The sequence below is a fragment of the Pomacea canaliculata genome, linkage group LG12 (assembly GCF_003073045.1).
Source record: "Pomacea canaliculata isolate SZHN2017 linkage group LG12, ASM307304v1, whole genome shotgun sequence".
Lineage (NCBI taxonomy): Eukaryota > Metazoa > Mollusca > Gastropoda > Architaenioglossa > Ampullariidae > Pomacea > Pomacea canaliculata.
Window position 1 is genome coordinate 5929328 of NC_037601.1, and position 21762 is coordinate 5951089.

Here is a 21762-nt window from a genome sequence, read left to right on the forward strand (position 1 = left end):
TAAAATAATTGGATTAGCGTTTGAAATTGCTCTTGTGGTCAAGACAACGATTGGTAAATAATTTCATTAGTTGAGTTTCAAAGTAAATATGGTCTAATAATATTTATACACAAACGATCTTGCGTACAGGTGGACCCACCAGGAGTTACCACGTCGCCCCATTCGGTGCATCAGGTTATGGCGACGCCGGCTCGGTAGGAGTGGGTACGTGGATGTTAATTCGTCGCTCGGATATGTTTCTGCTACCGTGAGATGTAGTAGATTTCAAGTTACTAATAGCACGAAAGCTTTGGGGTGTTTAGAACACAAGAAAAGATTGTCTGTGTTGGTTTCACGGATTAAGCAGGTGTTGTCTGCTCTCCCCTCTCCGTAGGTTGACCGTGTAGAGCGTGTTGAGTGGTGTGGACAGTGTGTGGTGTGGTGGAGCGTGCGTTCAAGTGTGTGGGGACGAGAGAGAAAGGAATAGAGACAACTTATTATACTGCCTAGCACCCCATCCCGACTTCTGAAACTCCATCCTGTCTCGCTGATCTCAACTCTCCTGCTCTCTACCACCCACCATCACCCACGCACTCTGTTCGCTTCCCATCCCCCTCCTCGTCCCCTCCAATAAAGTCGTCTTCGTCGGAGCGATGAGGTTGCCACCAGGGAGCTAGGACTACACTTGGTTCGGGCCTATTGTTTTGCTTTGGCACGCGGGCGTGGCCTCGGGTAATAACGCGCAATGGTTCGTTGCTCTACGGTCTGGCTACTTCAATGCGCATGCGCCGACTGCCCACGCGGGGGGACTGGCAATCACAAAGCGTACTCTTCGTGCTATAACGCATTGCGCGTCACGAACAAAATTTGCCAGATATAATTAAATATGAGGCTTTCCATCCTTAGGAGCTGTCCACCCTTACTGATCAATACTGGGAAATCCCGTCAATATGGTGCCCGTGCTTCTAATTTTAGCGCGTGAGCTTCTGGCGAATGGGGGTTCGATGTGTTGACTGTTTGATCAGCTGACCACTCGGTAGCTAGTGTCGACAGGCTTGTTAATGACTAGGCTGACGAGGGATTGCTCAACTCTTCTGATTCTGATTATTACCTCTTGCTTGGTTTTTCTACGAACTTACTTATTAAAGCGGCGGCCACACGCAAAACACACAACGATGATGTTTAATCGTTTTAGCCTTTCGCAAAAACCCTAGATTTTTTTTGTGCTTTGAAACAGAAAAAAGTAGAAGATTAGACGAAGGAATAACATTGACAGAAGATGGAGGAGAGAAGGAAGTGGCACCCGGGCCAAGTACAGTGAGATTACTCCCCTTAAGAGATTTATCTCCTTGTTCCCAATAATCTCCGCAAAAAATTTCATTGGCGCCATCGTTTAATGTCGAAATGCGCTAGCGGGATACACAGGATTAGGTCATTTTGGGCTGAATAGAGGGGGGTAGGTCGATTCCGCAGGCACGATGCGATTAACAGATAACGCCACCTGTGTGTTCGTCAGGGGGCGTGTGTGCCTGGAGCGAGGACCTGCTGTGGCGTTTTAAGTGGATTGTGTTTCGATCAAATATTATTTCAAGACTAATGCCATCATTAAGATGGCAGCTGAGGAAATATGACTTTATTCACTTGTCTCCACACGGGGCGAGCTGGACTTCAGGGTGGAGATGCTCTGGAGCATTTTACCTGCCTTGAGTCAAGTCTTTCGATTTGCCGACACGGTTTCAAGAATTACCTAATTAAAGTGGAGTTGGGAATCGTCAAATAATAGCTTTATAAAGTGAGAAACAAGTATTAATAGATTTCTCTATGTTGGCTTTTTCTAATCATAAGGGAAAGTAGAAAAAGAAAAATATGACAGATGTTGACATCTTGAAATGAGATTTTTTGTGTGTGCAGATTCTTTGTTGTGTCCAAAGTTTCAGTCTAAAACATACCGTTGAAGACTTTTGAAGAAAACAAAACTAAATCATAATAACCCACTACCACCATTTTTCTTTCTTTCTTCTTTCTTTCGTGTTCACACAAAGTCACACATGAACTTTCCTTTTTTATTCTACGAAGGGCAATAAATTATCTTTGGTTCTACACTCTCATATGAAGGAACGACACTGGAGTTGTTGTCTTCTGTACCTGATGGTTATCATCTGCCATCATCCGCGGTCCATCTTCCATCCGCTCGCCCCCTCAGAGTTCGGGGTGTCGGGAAAACAAACAACAAAGCGAGGTGGAAGTGTCTGATACTCTGTTAAATGAAGCGAGACGATCGCAAGAGCAAACAAACTTGTTGAATCCTACTGGCCACCCACGTGACTGTAATGAGCAGACAAGTGTTGTAGGGACTAAGACTGAGCACCCTTGGTGGTTCCAGAGGGTGTCAAGGGTGAGAGAGTCTAGCAGACATTTGATGCCATTGCAGATAAACCTGTCGCTGATTCTGACTTAAACATTTTTTTTGTTGTTATTTGTAGTTACATTTAAAAAAACTTAAGTAATATATGAAAACAGGTTAAAAGAGTACGCGTTGATACAACATCTTAAACAACGGTAACCATGAGTAGTTCTTTAACTTTAATGACCATTATTCAGAGCAGTGCCAAAATATTTATTTTAATTGCTGGCACCTTGTCAATGATTTCAAGTAGTATTATGTAACAATGCCTTCTCACTTGCTTCCAATCAGTAATGTCATTGTGGTCTGTGGTCTGGAAGCTAGTAGCTCTGTATTCTAACACAGAATCATCCTGCAACGGTTTTCTCAAAGACAACGATGACTGGCCACAAAAATAATTTGAAATCAAAGAAAATGAAGAGGTCAAGACAGAGAGGAGTGGGAGGTCAATGGGATGTGGATGAGTGGGGGTAAGACCATAGTTGATGGGGAAGGGAGGGGTTCATGTCGAGTGTGGGTAGTGCTGAAACCTAAGAGATGGCGGGCTTTGAGGAGTGCGTGTTTATTTGTCGAGCAGGAAACTTAGCCACAGCCGCTGACAGCGCCCCAATCTCGACCCCTTGTTTTCTTCCCGAAGGGAGAGAATTCGTGCAATATGGACACACCTGGTGTAGACCCAGAAAAAAGTGGTCACGTGATCTAGTGTTGTACCTCATGAGATAGCGGTCTTCCATGTTGTTTTGATTTTCTATTCTTTTGATTGGGTGAGGGTCTGTTTCTATTTTAATTTTTCAGGTGGCATACAAAGCATTTTGCACATTAAATCGACTCTTAAAAATATCACATGGATCCCTGTAACAGCTCAAAATAATTCATCTTTTATAAATCGGCTTTGCTGTTTTAGAGAGAGCTCGACATTTCATTTTTTCCAGTTAGTTCGACTTTATCTTTGCAGATACATATTATTATAATTGCAAAGACAGTCTTGCCTCTGGAAGAAGAACTATGGAAAGACAGTCCCCGCTTCCTTTGTCTCCACCCTGCACCCCGTCCCATCAGCAACTAGCCACCCTGCAGGAGCCGACTGTCAGGTCATTATGCCAATCAGCGGTGAACTCTGCTCCCAGGCGGCGCCTCAGGTGACTGCAGTGGCAGCAGCACGTGCTCGGTGAAGTCTGCCATCTCACACAGGGTCCGCGAAGGAATCCCGAGAAAATGACAAAAAGAGAACGCGTGTGTAAAGTGAACCTTGCCAAGACCCTCCCTGCGAATCGCATCAGCAGCCATCGATCATATTTACCGCGCGACGGTTACAGAGGAGCGAGAGGAGGAAGTGTGCTGCGGAAGACAAAGCAGGAGCGGATGAGAAAGGAAGGAGAGACAGAGTAGGACCGAGAAAGCGAGAGAAATATGAAGACAGAGAGAGGGATGGGGTGGGGAACATTGTGAACAGCGATCCGTTACGTCTCAGAATCAACACTGAAATCGTTGAGCGAGTCTGCGTATGCTCGGGTGGATGGTGGGAATCTTGGGTGGAAATGAAACGTAAAATTAACAGAAATTCGAAGAACAACTGTACGGAGAGCGTTGAGTTAGCGAAAGTAAATATATCACAGCAAAGCAGCCACGGAAATACAAAATCCTTGTGAAGTCGCAAACAAAGTTAAATAAAAAATTGTCTGTCACTTTGCTTGTCTGTCAGCCCCTCTTCCTCACCACTCTTGTCTGTTAGTGCATCCATTGGAGCTCAAGTATAGAGATGTATATCCTTCCATAGGTAAGTCTATTTCCAGGTATAATATTTATTTTTATTTCATTATTGTATAAACATTCTTTATTATTAACTGAAATAAATAATTTTTTTTCTGCAATGTACAATTTACCAATAATTTCCATTTATTTTCTGAGCATGTGATTTCCCACAATTTTCCATTATTATTATCTGACTCCATCGGGATGTATTCGCTTTTTGGTGTCCACGGAGATCAATTGGCCTTTTGTAATTCATCAGGATAGTTTAGCACTTATGGTGGAGAGTGTCACACATCTCGTCCCTCCTCTCGGCGGCGGCCTCGGACAATGTGTCAAAGTCCAACGTCCCCAGTGACGTCAGGTCATGGAGGTGTAATCAGAGTGCGTCCTCGTGGCACGATCGCTGTTGTTTAGGGCGGAGCAAGTGCGATGAGAATACAGCTGCCAGTGTGGCGAGGTCAGTGAGTGCCATCAGTGTGGTCACCTGACAGCCTGGACACTGTCAATGGAGATGTCAGTCTGTCGTGGTCATTGTTGAAAGCCTCGTCACACGTCATCTCTTGATGACCCAATCCTGTCCATTAGTTCAGCCTGTCCGTCAGTGGGGTCAGGCAGCTGACACTCGGCGTGCGGGTCCCGTGACAGATGACCCCCAGGGGACGCATCCCACCCACCCCCACGAGTGGCTCTCTGCCAGCAGACTTACTAATTGCTGCGGGACATCCTCTCCTTCACCTCGTCCTGCTGCATGCCGGTACCGCTCGCAGGTCAGTGTACTTCCGGTCTCTCTCTCCCTCCCAGCTCTTCCTGTCCTCCCTACACCTGAACCATTTGATGAAAGCCAGGCAAGTCTGGTTTACCTGTGGCCAACCGCTTGGTCGTCACCACTACAGTGAGAGTCGTAAGGTCTTCAGTTCAGATCCCATCTCGGGGCTGACATTGTTTTCAATGCATGTCACACCTGTTCCAAGGCTTGGAAGCTGGGTTTCTTAGTGTTTCACCTTCATCCTCATTCCCCTTTTCCCTGGTCCAAAACACAATGTAGAGACACTGTCCTACAAAATAAATAAACCAACCTGCGGTCGAAATGCTTTCTGACAGTCGTCATGGCAGGTGAGCACCGAGTGGTTCATCAGACTTCCGTCGCCAAGCACGAGTTGGAGACAGAGGAGCAGGCAGACAGCCACGTGTCTCCCAGACCTGAGCTCATCCATCGACTGCGCAAGCGCATTGTAAATCGAAAAATGTTTTTCGTCAAAAATACTTTCTTGATGTGTGTTAGTGTGTTTGTTTGTGTGTGTGTGTTTGTGTGTTTGTGTGTGTGTTTGTGTGTTTGTGTGTGTGTGTGTGTGTTTGTGTGTTTGCTGTGTGTGTGTGTGTGCTTCAGAGAAGAGAGGCGAGAAAAGAAAGAGGTTTTCTCTTTACAATGAATGCTGTAAGTTGGGGAGATGCACTTTGTAAATATATTAGTATTGTTATTATTAATTTTTATTTCTTACAGAGGATGTGCTATATAACTCATCTAATATTGCTGATGTTATTCTTTTATTTTCAATATACATCCTGCTGTAAAATGGGACGTGCATAATTTAAATCTTTATTATTATTTTATTATTATTACCTATGTAAATCCTGTTGTAAAATGGAAATCTTTAATTGCTGTTACTTTTTTATGGCTGTTGTAAAATGGAAAGAACGTTCATAAATTTTTCTTTCATTGTTGTTGTTATTGTTATTATTTTATTATCAAACCTTTTAGAATCATAGAAGCATTCTTCCTTACTCTCCCTTTTCAGCATGAATTATATGGTGCATATTTATAGAGGCATTATGTATTTTTAAATAACTTGAAGCTGTCTGCATTTTATGACAGAACAACAATAATGAATAATAATTTATAATTATTGTAGACTGCATGAAGCATGGTGTTAACTTTTTAACCTGTCTTGCAAACACGAGTCACAGGCTGTGGTTGACAACAAAAGTACATAGAAGCCTTGCTGTCTATTGATGCTGTCTATTGTCTATTGTGTGACCCCGGGCTGTAGGGGATGGGGAAGCTGTCTTTTCCCTCAGGAGCCGGCTTCCACCCGAGCCCCTGTGACTGCCACCCAGGCAGAACGCTCGGCAAAGACGCCCCAGAGAAGCCTCCTCCGAGCTCACCCATCCGTGCCTGATGCGCACAGCAGACAAACTTCTCTCTCCATCTTGGATCACACGGGGCAGGTTTCAGGGTCACCTCCTCTGTACCATGTACGTGACACTCTGAACCCAGCACTTCCGGTGCGAAGAGTGTCGACGAGGTCATCAGCTGACCTCAGTGACGCAGTCATGTCTTCTCAAGATGTGAGGTCCTCGGGGTGCCCTTGCTCACATCCAGGTCATCAGGACATAATCTTCTATTATTATTATTATTATTATTATTATTATTTATTATTATTATTATTATTATTTATTATTATTATTAAAGACCCTGACGGATGATCCAAGTTTTGCAGAGATTCAGGTAAATATAGACTATAGAAATAAATTTTGCGAATTCCCCTGTACTACAATGTTCTGCTTATTATGTAATTTGAAAATTGCTGATTTGCTAAGTGCTGCAACTCTCGCTCCCTCGCCATGTGACTGCAAGTCAATCACCAGACAAGGATGTGGTCAGTGGCCAGCGGTCGGAGTAATGCATTGAATTCCTTGGACAATCCAAATCTGTTTATCCCTAACAAATAAAAATAATGTCACATTCTGAATAGCTATGAAGTAATTTTCAGCCAACATGTTTGAACCTGAGGTTTTTAGGAGTTTCAAAAACTTAAATATTAAAGTACATGAAGAAGTAGACGAAGCAGACGACGAACTACCTGAGACTGTTATAGTCATCAAGCTGAAGCTGACAATTATCACAGACGAAGCTTTCGTTGAACAGCAATAAAATAAACATTAGGGAATAGACAAAATATAAAGAATTGTCAGATATACGCTGGAAACATTGTTATGATCAACGATTTTACTGTCAGTTGGTCATCATCAAAATACTTGTGCCACATTGTGCTACAAAGCATCTACAAGTTTTCGTAAAGCTCACCTGTCTAATGAAGCCATACTTAAAAGAAAGAATTGTAGTTTTTACATTTTATCCGAAGAATTGAGCAATGCTGCTGTAACAATTTCCTAAGTGACAATCTTATTCCAGTTACCACATCCTCCCACTCTGCGTCCGTGCATGTATGGAAGGCATTTATTTCAGTCTTGTTTCTAAAGAACTTTGTGTTTGGCTACAGCCGCTAGGCCATATTTGAAACCTATTTATCCACTTGTCCACATACACTAAATAATTCGTTTTTCACACATACACTAAATTGTTTTTCACACATGCACTAATAATTTGCTTTCCCATACAATTAATTTTTTCACACATGCACTAATTAATTTGTTTTTCACACATACTCTAATTAATTTTTTCGTTGATTTAATCATCAACTGCTTCCCGTGCTCGTTTGCCAAAACATGGCAGAACAATGTCTATATTTGGACAGATTTATTTAGATATCTCTTGCTGTGCATATGACTCACTGTCCTCAGTCTCTCCTCCCTTGTTTTACCTCCGACTATTGAGACAAACTCGTTGTTTCATGCTGCTAATGAAACTGCATGCATTTATTTATTTGAAAGCTTGCTTCATGTACGGTTAGGCACTGATAGAACTGTGTTTTGTCTCTTCTTATTTACTTACCGTGCAGGAAATAAGCTGCAATATCTGACACAATTTGGTTTTTTTGTTTGTTTGTTTGTTTGTGTTTTTTTTTTTACTTTTGAAGTCTCTAGAACCATTAAAATTGTTATCCACTATCTTGCTTGCTATTGAATTTCTGTTGCTGTCGTCTTCTTATTTTCCTCTAAACAAGTTACAGTCATGGGTGTTTATTAAAGAACCAGATTCATTTTTAATCTCATAAACTCTCTTCACTCTCTTCTCTTTTACCTGGTTTTTCTAAGTTGAAGTTACAGGAAAGCACATATTAACTTAATAATCGTTTCTCTTGCTTTTTTCTTTATTTAGGTTTTGATATGTTGGAACTGACTGCTTACTTTGACAAGAAAATATAAACTTGAGGCTGCCATTGATGCTACGAATTGTGTACGACGATAGTTATTTCACGATACTTTTCTTGTCCTCACACTACACTAAACACTTCTGTCTTCACAGACTGGTGGTATGGATGGTTGAATTTATACTTGTCATTATTGTGACATATTTTTACAGCACAGTACTTCAAACTGGAAGTTTTCAGGTAAAAATATCTTTTGCTGGATGAGAAATGCATTCTTGGATACTGACCCTGAGAAAAGACGGTGTCATCAGTAGATGATGTGAACTCGGCCTTCTACACCAAGTTGGTCCAGTGTCTTCTGGGATCATCTGAAGTGTAAACACTTACTCCTGTAGAATTCGTTCCTGTACATTCAGCTTACATCACTACAGACACAGAGCTGATCCATGTTTACTGGAAGCAGACAACTAACAACCTCGTGCTTGAGATGATGCCTCCTTGTCACAGAGAGGAAGATTTGAAAAGATGGCTAAAATCATCTTTATTTTATTTCTAGAGATTCTTCTTTCTTTTGTGAGTTTATGTTTGAGATATCAATAAATATCAAGTGGTCTTTTAAGCCTGATTTGTGTCCCTCTTGGTAAACTCTTTAAGTATTTTTTTTCAAACATGTCCGTGATACGGGTGCATGAGTAGCGCCAGTGCGCCGCCCCTCGTCCCTGGTGTTTGTCCAAACCTCACTAAAACCACAACCACAACCCAGTCCAACCACCACCACCACCACAGCAATCAACCGTGAAAGACAGTCGCTCCACAAACAAACGCACGCGCGGGTTTGAACCCTTCCTCTTACCCTCGACTTTGTCGCTGTTTTCATCTTGATAACCTCGTGTCCGCCATCCGCCTACCCACCCTGAATAAAGCTCGTCCCGCTGCCCCACCCACTGCTCCCACCCCGTGGCTGCAAGCGAAGCTATCGTACAACAACAAGACTCCACTGCCAACAAAAGCTTGGAAATGAATCGGAACTGGTGGCCACGAAAAGAGCACAATGCCAACAAACCGCTCGGCCTCCTGGCACAACAGAGTCGCTGAGTCGAGTCGCGGCGCGCGGCCTGTCCGCCATGTTGTCGCGTCACAGTCCCCTGCTGCACGGCACCCGTCGTGTCGCGAGATCCAACGAAGCTTTTCTCGTGTTCCCAGTGGAAAGAAAAATGGGTGGTCACCTTAAATTTTCCAGCCTGCTGGCGTGGTGAAATGCGTGGCTAATTCGAATTGGAGTTAATCTGATGAGATGTGAAGAGAGTGAATGATGGCGTCCGCCAAACAGGGGAACCCTCTTTCTACAGCATTTACACTGGGTTGTAATTGTCTGACATTCATCGGTGGGAGTTTCTAAATAATCGGGTCAAGAAAGAAAAATATGTGTGAGGTTTGGGGATTAGAAAACTCATCAGCGCTCCCGACTTTTTCTGACAGACAAATGGCGGCGATGTTTGCGACGACAAATGCTCGCCAAGCCGTCGACAGATGTTTTTTGTCCACACCCTGGCGCTCCAACGCCTGCTGCACCCTGAGAGAATTCTGATTTACAACCCTAAGTTTTTAACCCTTTTAAATGAGTTTTTGTTTAAACTTTCAACGTGTTTTTTAGTTTTAATTTTCTTTCAAAAGTTAATTTTTTGTGACCGAAAAACGGTTCAGTCCTGTATGCTCTTATTTTAGGGTGAATGTTGTTTGTGTCGGTAATTTCCCGTTAAATTCGTGTACTTGTTATTTAATGATGTTTCAGCCACCCACACCGGTTTTTCATAGAATTTATGATTTTCAAGATTAATTTATGTAGTTAAATTTTTTTCCTTGCGGTTCCGTCTCTGCTTGGTGGACATCATTTCAGATTTAGGACCTTCCAAAAAATATTTATATAGGACATCTATGAAATATCTATTTAAAAAAAAAGTAAATTAGTGTTGTAGCACCCACCTTCCCAGTCTGCTTTCTTCTTTTAATATTTTTTCTTTTTTTTTGGGGTGTCGAGATACGACTGCTCGGAATTAAGCATCTGCACGTCAAGGCACCGGCGATCGGAGGGACGGACAGACTCTCTCTCCTCCATTGTTTTTGACTGGTCTCCTGTGAAACCTGCTCCGCGGTTATTTGAGTTTTCAGTGCCTATGACAACAGGCCACGCGTCTTTGATCCGAGGTCAAAAGTGCATCAGTGTTCGGACCGTTCAGTCGTGTCGGGTGGCAGCACCAGTGACTTCCGCTCACTCCTCTGGCTTCTCTGGACTCATCAGAGGGAACCAAAGGCGCTGTGGCAACAAACAAGCGGCTGACGAAGGTGGTGTGTGTTTGCTGGCACCTCATTGTAGCCGGTACGAGGCCAAGGTGCCGCCAAACTGCTCTCAGACCACAGTGAGCACAAATTCTTTGGTCCCTTGCTTTATCAGATTCCCTTGGCCTTTTGGAACCGTATACAGTTATACACCTTTGAGGACGGTAGTCAGGACACTGTACAGGGTACAAAGCAAGACAATGCTAGCTCACACTACAAGGCATCCATAAATGAACTCTTAAACTAGTTTAAAGTCCAAGCACATGTACAAATACAACTAAAGAGATCCATTATGTTCAGCATCCAATCCAAAAATATTAAATAAATTTGTTTCCTGAAAATTTTCCGTTTTCTTTCTTTTTTCTTTTTTTTTTGTGTGCAACAATTCCAAAGAATCTTCTACATAAACCAACATCTCCCAAAAGCTGATCACAAAACTAAACAGCTTGAGGACACCAACGATTACCAACATCTGTTGCAACCATTAGATGGCTATCCAAATTTTGCATTTTACTAGACCAATAGGTAGTGGAGGGCCATTTGGTAGGACGCCGTTTCCTTTATTATACAATTACTGACAGAACTAATTCTTCGTTAAGAATTAAAACGGTTTGCTTTGTTTAATACAAGAAGAAAATGAGAGTATTTAAAATAAAATGGGAAATTAAAAATTATTTATCTATTTTTTTAAAGTAATTTTTCGGAAGGATTCCAAATCGTTACATCGGGCTTAAAACAAACAGCTCACACGATACGATAATATAAATAAAAGAATTTGCAATGAAGAGAATATTTCTCAAAAGAAAATGCATTCAAAATATTGTTTAAGTATAACTGTGAACGAAAGAAAGAAGAGAGAGTGAAAGTAAAATGAACGAGAGAGTGAATGAGATCTGGAGAAAAATAAAAGGTCTAGACGGAGGGACAGAGGTCTTGAGAGGAAGCTCCTCCTATCCCAGCTACTCTCTGATGGTGGCGTTGGCGGATGATGTAACGATGCCGTTAGTGGAGGTTTTTGCTCTGACATGTCTCGCTCCCGTTTCGGCAACTTATTTGTCTCCCCTGATTGCTGCCCATCGCACAGATGCTGATTCCCATCGGCAGCATCTCTGTGATCTGACGCAAGCACTTCAAACCCTCCTCCTCCGTAATCCACATCCTATCCCAGCAGCCTCTGCCCTTTTCCAGTCTACAAAGATCCATCATTCTCCCTTCCGGCCCCAACGCTCCCCCTCCTCCCAACCCTTCACAAAACCTGTTCCTCTCGTTCGTCTCTTCTCCCTGAACACCCGTACCCGAGCCCCGACCGCTGAGATGCGATCTCGCCACACCTGTGCGCACGAAAACAGAGGAAGCCAGGGGTTGTCTCCCGTAGTCAATTAGTAGCCTCCCTCTTGGGAGCCACCGATTCGTGGGGGCCGTGTGTTTGGATTTGTTGATGCACAGCGGATGTGTCACGGCCTCCCAATCAATGCCAGCAGTTCGGTGGGCATGTCAGACCGGTACTTGCAGCCTTGTGGTCACTTTTTGTCCGACTGACAGCAGCGCCTGCCTCCCACAGACTTTCCGAAGCTCAGTCCATGCTTTCATTAAATCGAACAGCTAGTCCACTCGTTTGGGTTCATCCATTTCTTCCTGGGAAGAAAGAGCAGCTTCCAGAATGAGACAACATCGGATGAGCTCCTTTGCTATAGACTTTACAAAGTGTAAACTGCTTAGCTTTAGCTTTGTTTATTTTTAGTTTTATTTATTTTGCTATTGGTACTTGGTAAACTAACCTGTCACATCGCAGTCACCCTTAAAATGTTTTTGATAAACTCACACCTCTCAGAGGTTGGTCACAGAACCGTTTAGAGGTCGATGACACTAACAGGATCATCGTTTTAGTTGTGACGTTAGAGTGAGGTCCGGCAAGGGACCAGAAACCGTTACATAGCAGCCTTCTGAGGTCATCCATTCCCGTGTTGACGTCACAGTGACACGTCAGGCCTGTGCCTGGGCTTCCGCTGGAACGAGGCTCATGATAACTTGTAGACTGTCCGCGGGTTTGACCGTCGTTATGGTTCATCCGTCTCTAATGGTGCTAACCAAAACACATGATTTTTTTAATTTTTATTTTTATTTTTATTTTTATTTTTTATTTTTTTGGCCGGGAAAGGAATTAATTCTAACTGTTGAACCTCTCATTTCTTGTCGTAAGTGAAACTTGGCACCAGACGGTCAAATATAAACATAAATGCTCAAGAGTCCGGACTGTACACCCCACACCCGCTTACTCGGTATTTCTCTAATGTCATCTTTCTTTTCAAACTTCTTGTTGTTGTTGTTGTAATTGTTGTTGTTGTTGTTCTTCTTCTTCTTCTTCTTCTTCTTCTTCGTCGTAGTCGTCGTTGTCTCTTTACTTCAGCAGTCTTCTCGTTGCGAAACACACCTACAGTCGACGAGTGTGCAAGTTTGAGTCTGTTAATTGTTCGAGTTGAACGTTTAGTAGTTGGCTTGTTAGTTACACAACATCAAAGGTGTCAGAGGGGCTACCCCACATTCCATAATGGTCTGCCAATCATTCAACTCCACAAAGTCTACCCTTCATTCCAATTCCATCCACACCAACCATTTAGTTCACTGATCATAGCTCTGCCTTCTGCATATCCCCTCCTTATCACCTCATTATTACAGAAAAGTATAAATTCTTACGTAAATATATCTAATCTTTCGCAAACACGCAATCTTCTTTTTTTATTTTGCTTCGCATTTTATTTTATCCATTCTTCTGTTTTATTTTATTCATATTAAGATGCCATCACAGGAATTATTATCTTTTTAAGTGTTTTGTGTGTGGGTTTTTGTTTAGGTTTTTTTTTCAGGGGTTCAAGATTTAGGCAGGATGGAGGAAAGTAGGCAGCTGAGGGGTTCTGGTGAAAGTGGAGACTGCTCTGACATCAGGAGAGCGAACAACAACCAGTCACAGGTGCGTCGGTCACGATTCACCAGACTCAGTGTACGGTTGCCTTGTGTTAGCATCCGGAAGGCTCTTATTGCCAGTACAGTTGTCAGTCCAGAGATGTCGTTGACAGACCAGGCCTGCCATGTGCTCTTGATAAACCGCAGCATGTGCTGGCATCGACGGAGACCTTTCCCCTCGCGACACAAATCTGAGTTTTATTTGCACAAAAGCCGGCGCGCGCGCGAACGACTTGCCAGCACGTGGACGTAACCTTGATGTCAACACGCAGGAAGTTCACTTGAAATATTTTCTCTATTGTGGAACGTAACTTTCGCTATAATAAACATTGTTTGTCAGTCGAGAATAAATACATATCATTTGCAACTCATAAATCTCGTTCTTGTTAGCAGGAGCGTGTCCGTCCGTCCGTCCGTCCGTCAGCTATAAAAATCCTACTCCATAAACGTGAGCATTGAAAAAGGTGTATGCATAGAAACAAAGATGTCTATGTGTTGTTTGTTTGTTTGTTTGTTTGTTTGTTTGTTTGTTTGTTTGTTTTGTATGCGTTTGCGCGTGCGCAGGAGGGTAAATGTCCACACGTGTGATGCTCTTCAAAGCGATGCATGCGCTTGTGCACGTGACCTGTGGTATCAAACCCCAGGAGCCAGGACATCTGAGGGGGATGTGGGGTGGAAGTAGCCATACTTCTGATCCTCCTGCTAATCATCTTGCGATCAGATTCTGACGTTCACTAACGTTTCTTAACGTTCCTAACGCTCCTAGCGAGATTTTCTGTCTTTACTGCTTCTCTGCCTTTTACAAACAATCGCCAACCCTTTCATTCCTCCACCCAAAACTCAATTTGTTTCCAGTTTTTTTTTTTCCTTGACAGTAGAAATTTCAAAACTGCTTTTTAACACAAGATGTTTCTCACATCACGAAATGCGAGCTGCTTCACAATCTTCACTAAATTCACAAGTCTTGTAGAGATTGCCGGAGTCTATGCATTTGATCATTTAGTATAAAAGAAAACAAAGAAGCTTCACCAACAGAACACATTTTTGGTAAACATGAACCTAAACTTAAATTATAACATTCCTGCAAACCTATTTAAAATGTGAATTACGATTAATTTTAACTTGAGTTGTGACTGGAAACATTTTAAATTTGAGTTATAGCAGGACTATATATTTATTTTAAATTTTTCCTCTGCGAATGAACATTTTCAGCCTGGATCACATTTTAAAAAAATAAAAATTGCCCAGTCTGGAGCAGCTTCTTGCTACATTACATTTATCTCATATGGCATTCTCGAGACAACATTTTTGTATGTTATGTTATGTTGCATGCGCACATGTGTCTGCGTGTGTGAGCGCTTCCCTGCACGTATCTGTTTATATGTACATGTGTATAAAGGACTGTTTACTACCTCAATGCTTGTTTCAATAGATATTTTTATTTCAGCCTAGAGTGGGGAGTACAGTAGGCAGGCAATTAGTTTTTTTGTGTAGCAAGCTTTAAAACCACTCAACGTAGTCGATTTCAAATTATCTCAGAAAATCCTTGTTAGCATTTCACGCAGTTTGCTGGGATACAGGTATCATTATCTGGACTAATTAAAAATTAAAATTAGAACCAGTAATCACTCGTAGATTTTGGATAAATTACTATTCTTTCAATTTGTAGAAATCAAGTCTTAATTAAAAGTGTTATACAATCATACAAGAATTCGTGTTTTGCAAGCATCTACTAAAGATCCTCCGACTCCGCCATGTCACGACTACCTTTCCACGCCCACCGTGTTGTCGCCAACATCTGTTTCCTGAGCTTCTACAAAATTTTCTCAGCAAAAAATCATCATAAAAAGTTTCTAATTCAAAAGGCATCCGCTCCTGCAATTTTCCTCTTAAAAACAGAAAAAATGTCCTAATTAGCAAACATAATTCTTATGCTAAAAATTTTATATTTAGCATTTTGCATGATCACAACTGTTGGTAAAATAACGAGACATACTGGTAAATGTTGCTACAACGGAATGTAGCTATTTAAAAATGTTTGCTTATTCTTCTGTCTCTCTGGGAAGATTTATCTAAGAAGGAATACCTTATGTGAATATACTGTGTATTAACTATTCGCACGTATGTGTGTGTGTGTGATTGTGCGAAAGAGAGAAAGAAATTGAAAGGTTGAATGAGAGAACTGCCATGACCAGAGGAGTCCTATGTCCTGGCAGTGACGGAGAGATTTGTGTGCAACTATCAAAATAGTGTCGGCTGTAAATTCACGTGCTCCCTGCTGTTCCCTTGCGATATATCAATGTAGCTACTGGAATTTATTTTCTTCCAGCGACTAGTCATCAAGTAAATGTCGTGTACACCACTTGCTTTGCAATTTAACGCCACCATCTCCGCTTTTCTGGCTGAGCAAGACTTTAACCACCACACCCACCCTCCCTTTTTTAACAGCCCTCGACGAAAATGAAGAGCGCTGTCATCATAACAGCTTCTGTAAAATAACCAGGGAGTCAAGGAGCTGTGGGAGGGAGTGTGAATGGAGGAGGAGAGGAAGGGAAAGGAGGGGTCAAAGAGTCCAGTGAAAGGAAGCCTCGTGACATTTAGCAATCCTGTGTATATTAAGGATGCAGTCTTTGCACGTGCTTGACAAATCAGAATTTCAGATAACCCTGTATCACAAGAATTTCTACGAAATATTTCAGAACTTGCCAGAAACCTTCTCCGCTGTCTTCTCCAACTTGTCCTTCTGAACTTGGATCCGCCACAAGGACTGTAACCAGTGACTTGCAGCATCCAAAGTGGACGTGGAGCTTTGCTGAGTGTTTACACTCCCCTGTTATTGTTTAGGTTCTTTAATCAGAAGCTGTGTACAAATGCCGGGCCCCAGATGGATGACGGGTACCAGTGATGCTCAGAGAACGCCTACGTTTGTTCTGGCAAAGTCTGTGGGCTCGCCTGTACTCCCTCGCCACTCTCCGGGAGCAAGCAGACTTCAAATGTGGCTCCCAAGAAGGGCAGGTGCAGAAACCGGATCGGAAAAAGATGCGGAATAGGAAGGGAATCAAGCGGAAAAACGGGCGAAGGCCGAACACGCTCGACACTGGGTAAGAGCTTGCAACAATTACTCACATTTCGACGTTTCCTTCGCCTGCACGTGCACGCTGGCGCGGTTCACCACGGACACATGGCATTTTTTGGACGGCAGAGAAAAGATGGGTTCCATCACCCACCCTGACGCTTTTAACTAAATGGAACCAATTTTCTCTCATTTTAAAACCATTTTCAAGTCCTCGGCCATCAAACTGAGTTTACATCTACGTGTAGGTTTGACAAAACGTTGATGTGATGAGGCGAACGGGGAGCGCGGCAAGTGTCGAAAGGAAGGAAGCAGTGTCTCAGAGGAAGAGGAGCCTGGGTGAGGATTGGGGTGGGTGGGCAAAAAGGAAGGGTAGAAGAGGAAAGATGAAGTACAGGAAAGAACTACAGCTAAAAGTTTGTTGGGAAAAAGGAGAAAGAAGAGGAAGAGGACAAATAAAAAGTAAAAATATATAACAACAAACAAAAAGCAGATGTTTAATAAACAAAATAAGTGTAATAAGGAATAAAATGAGTTATGAAAAATAAATATAATAAACAGATGACAAAGATCAGGTGGACGTAGGATGTTGGGAAAAGTTGGTAAGGAAATCTGAGAGAAGACGGAAGAAAGTGAAAGGAAATGGTTGATGGCTGGCAGAGGAGATGGATAAAGGGAGGAGAGGTCCCCTAAGACAGGATAATGTAACCATAACGCTCCTAACTTCGACAGGGAAATTTCTATTGTCATCACACTTACTCTGAAACTATTGTAGAAAATCATGTTAACAACGTCAGGTGTCTCATGACAACGCCAACGTTTGACAACAACGTCGACGTCAGAGAACGATGCCCAGCCGCCATTAACATCGCCGGCGGTCAATAAAGTGAACACAAAGTGACTTTAGCTGACGTGAGAGAATTCACAAACTAACATCAGATGACAACGAGGTTTGAGAGTAATCCTAACCCTTGACCACACGACCTCCACCGCTCACACCGACGACTTCAGCAAGAAACGGTTGGAAGAAAGTCACGTCGGAGAAACAGCTCCACCCGCGGCGGCGTGCTCGGCCAACGGTCTCAGGTCATGAACTGCAGTCAATCAATCAGGGTGGACCCCCACCCCAGTCCCTCTTCACATCCAGCGCTTGGCCTTGTCCATCTTCTTCCACTTCGCCTTCATCGATGTTATTTTCATGACCTAATACATTAAAAATAGTTCACAAGGCCTCCAGCGCCCTTCCACGAGCACAGTGCATGTGGTGATGATGATGATGATGATGATGATGATGATGATGATGATGATGATGATGATTTTGACCTAGATCAATTCGTTACATAGCAACCGATTTGTCTTCTAATTACGGGTGTGCACGGAATACTGCTGTTCAGTACCCTGAAGACAAAACGGGAAATGACGTCAAAGACTTTCTGGTGTTCCAGCCTCACTGGACCATGGACGAAGCACGAGACAACAGGCGCCCTGGCAGGTGTGGATTGGGAGGGTGTGACTGTGGGAGGGGGAGAGAAGTTGCAGCAGATCTGACAAGGGAACAGAGTGGTCACTTCCTCTCTCCAGCCAGCTGACCCCGCTTGGTCTCAGCCACTTGCACCTGTCAAAACAGACTGCGGACGACGGATGGACGGAAGGGGGAATGGGCGGGGAATGTGAGCGGCCTTCCGGCCAGCCGGGTCTAATTATGGCGGCCAGCATCTGAAAACAGAAGGGCGCACGAGACTCGGTCAGCCAACCCGCGCTGGTCAGCACAGTGGGTGGATTTCACAGAAGGTTTGGGCAAGTGGTCAGCACGGTGGGTGGGTTTCACACAGGGTTTTGGCCAGGAACCCAGCCGTGACAGTCATGGACATTCTGCTGATCGTTGTGTTCCACAGACGTCCAGCAACTCCGCGGCTCTTTGGCAAAATAACAGTTTCTTCATTTCTTTTATTACAAAGAAGAATACATGGAATATTTGAAACGATTATCGCTGACGAAAAAGCCATACAAGAATAAGAAATAAACTATTTTTTGGAATAAAACTGCTGGAACAGTTGATTTTATAATTAAACCTTATTGACTTTACAATATTGTTTAGCGATGTGGTGTTTTTATTTTTGACCGAAACACAAGAGTCGTTTGAGAAGACATTAGCTTATTTATGCTCAGTGATTTTACTATGGACAGTAATAATAATAAACATTTGTACAGTAAAAAAAAGTAAAATCTTTGTCCTGAAAAAAATTAGTTTGGACTTAAAGACTTTGATAAGAGAATCAGTGACAAAGGCTGACGGGTAATCTGTTCCATGTTGATGGCACTAGGTAGGAAAGACCTCTGTGTCATTGTCTTAGTGCGACTCTAGGAAGCTGGTGTCAGAAGATGAGCGAAGAAATTGTGCGGGTGTGTAGATAGGAATGAGTTTGGAGAGGTACCGAGGCCAAAAAACGGAGGAATAAAAGGAAAGGTCTGTTTAGAATCAGTTGAGCGTCTAACCTGGTAGGTGGACTGTTTGCTGGTCAACAATGGTCATAACCTAACGACTGCAAGAGTAATAACACGAATGATAGAGACTACACTTTGAGATAAACTCATGATCCAGAGGTAAATCCCTGTTTACCATCTACATCCCTTGCAGCCTGGGACCTCGAGAGTATCAGGTGAACTTCTAGGTCAGCACCTGTCTTCAACGCGTCTGGTCCAGAGTTAACATCTGGGTACCGCTACACCTACTCGATGACTACGGCCCCAGATGCTGAACTTGTCTCTCGATGTCAGGTCCACAATGACAGATCCGTCGGGTACTTGTGGCACGACATGACAGGACGGATTACGACATGAGCCAGGCCCTCACCCAGCCCCTGACCCACTCGGTACCTGCTGACCACATGTCCACGGCTGTCCTGTCTCTCTGCCAGCTGTCCACCACATCTGTGGTGTCAGCCGTGAGGCTTGCTGGCAGCAACAGTAGTGACAGACGCGAGGGCGACGCCTAGAGGGGTCACCAGCGGCAGTGGCGCCCCCAAGAGGGAGGGAAGCGATGTGGGCAGGAGACCAGCAGGTTACAGGAGCGCTGAGTGCTGGCACTGGAGAGTGTGTGTGGAGGGACGAGTGGGTGGCCGCGTCATACTTCAGCACATCCGGGCTCCTCACTGCCAAGAGTCCCTCCAGAGCCTGCAGGCGGTCAGTGGCGTGAAGTGCAAGGGCATCAACCGGACTTGGGGAAAGAGGGATGGTGATGCTCGTTGGCTGTTACGTCATTTAACTGACTGCTTGCAATGACGTCATGGGTTTTTCACATCCGCGAGGACCGGCGCCAAGCACCCTGCCCCCGACTGGCACCAAGAGATTGCAGCCACGATTAGTCCCGTTACCAACGATAAAGAAGCAGGATCAAAATGAAATGATAATAGAAGCTGGAAAGATGCCTGACGATTTCTAAAAATAATCTCTTTGGTGAATACGGAAGAGCGACTTCAATAAGGACAGAAAAAAAGTAAAGAAGGGGAAATGAGAGAAGAAACAGAGAGAAAAAGAGGATGGTGGTGGCAGAAAGAAAGAAAGAAAACGAAAAAAAAGAGAGAACGAACGAGAAATGGGCAGGACAAGAAGGAGAGAGTCGTTTAATGTAGACGAGATGTCAGTAAATTAAGGGCATCCCTATGATCCCATGGCTGTCGTGCTGGTGTCAGACACCACAGTGGTCCAACCCTCTGCTCCTTGTCCCTCACTTCTCTCCTCCCCCTTAGCCAACCACTGATCCTTCCCCCCTTGTCTGTCTTTCTGTCTCTCTCGCCGTCCTACACGCACACCGTGACCTCCCTGGGAAGGGGGAGAAGCGGAGGGGAGGCGGCGACCGTGCAATTACTGATCAACGGCCTCTAATGTTTGGAGAAAAAACATTGCCGTCCGCGGAGCCCCCTTTAACTTGGCGCTGAGACGGAGGGGGAGTGAGGGGACCTGATAATAAAGTGGATTGTTGAAAGATGATTTCATTAATTGAATCTGCGAGAGAAGACGATGAGACTTTGATGAAAACTCTACAGTTTTCGCTTTGTTTCTTTGCCTCTGAAGCTAGACAATGAGCAATAATAAGGAAAGGAAACATACTCGATGACACGACAAGAAAACACGAAAATAATAATAATCAGAATCAGTGACGGAATAACATCTCGGAAGTTAAACTGTTTCAGTGAAAAGACTGAATATTTTCAATGCAAATGGTCGTTGAGGGTAGCTCGGGTAACCACATGCTACCATGATCTTGAATTCATAATTTCACCCACAGAACCGTTACAAATTATGTAGATACCAGATTTATGAAGAGTAGGTTCAAGATGATAATGCCCACACAAACAAACAACAAACAAAAAATTTCGAAGCTTGTTAGAGGGCGGAGAGAATGCATCAAGAGCTTTTTAACAGTTAATTAGCAATTGGATTCATTGATAAGTATGAAGCTACAGTACAGAGGATTAAAACAAACTACCTGACAATGAATCTCAGAGTCAGTATTATTATATAAGAACTTTGACAGAGGTCAACAGATAACACTTAGTGAATGTAAACACATCTACTTTTCTTGTTGTTGGTTTTTTTGTGTTGTTGCTATTTTTTTTTTGGGTGGGCGAGGGTATGAAGTATTTTGCCTTTAGGAGGGGCAGGAGAAAACAATATTATCTTGGTGGCTTTATTATTTTTTTTTAATTATTAATGGTTCGAGTATACCATTGATGATGTAACATTTTATTGAAACGTCCAAGGAAACGAAATAAACATTGTCTGGAGAACCCATGCCATGTTTTATATTATAGTCCTTGTCACGAAGGGGAGCCTAGTCTTAGATAGAGAGAGAGGAAATAGAATATTAGAAGTATTATAAGAATATAATATTATATATACGACTAGGCTCTCCCAGGACTTTGTGGAATGTGAAGCAGGCCAACATCACGGGTGCAAAGTTCGATTGACGATGTGTCGGGTGGCCAGGGAGTGACGAGCGGGAAACGACCCGTGGGTCTCATTACACACACTCAGCGAGAAGACAAAGAAGTTTCCATTCCCTCACCTTTCTGTCACCTCGGACTTCTCCACATGAGCGTTTGTGAATGAAGGCAAAGGAGGTGACAAAGATCGATTCCCTTTGTATTTGCTCTTTTATTTTGAGTTCCACAGAAAAATGGATTTTCATCTTCACAAGGATT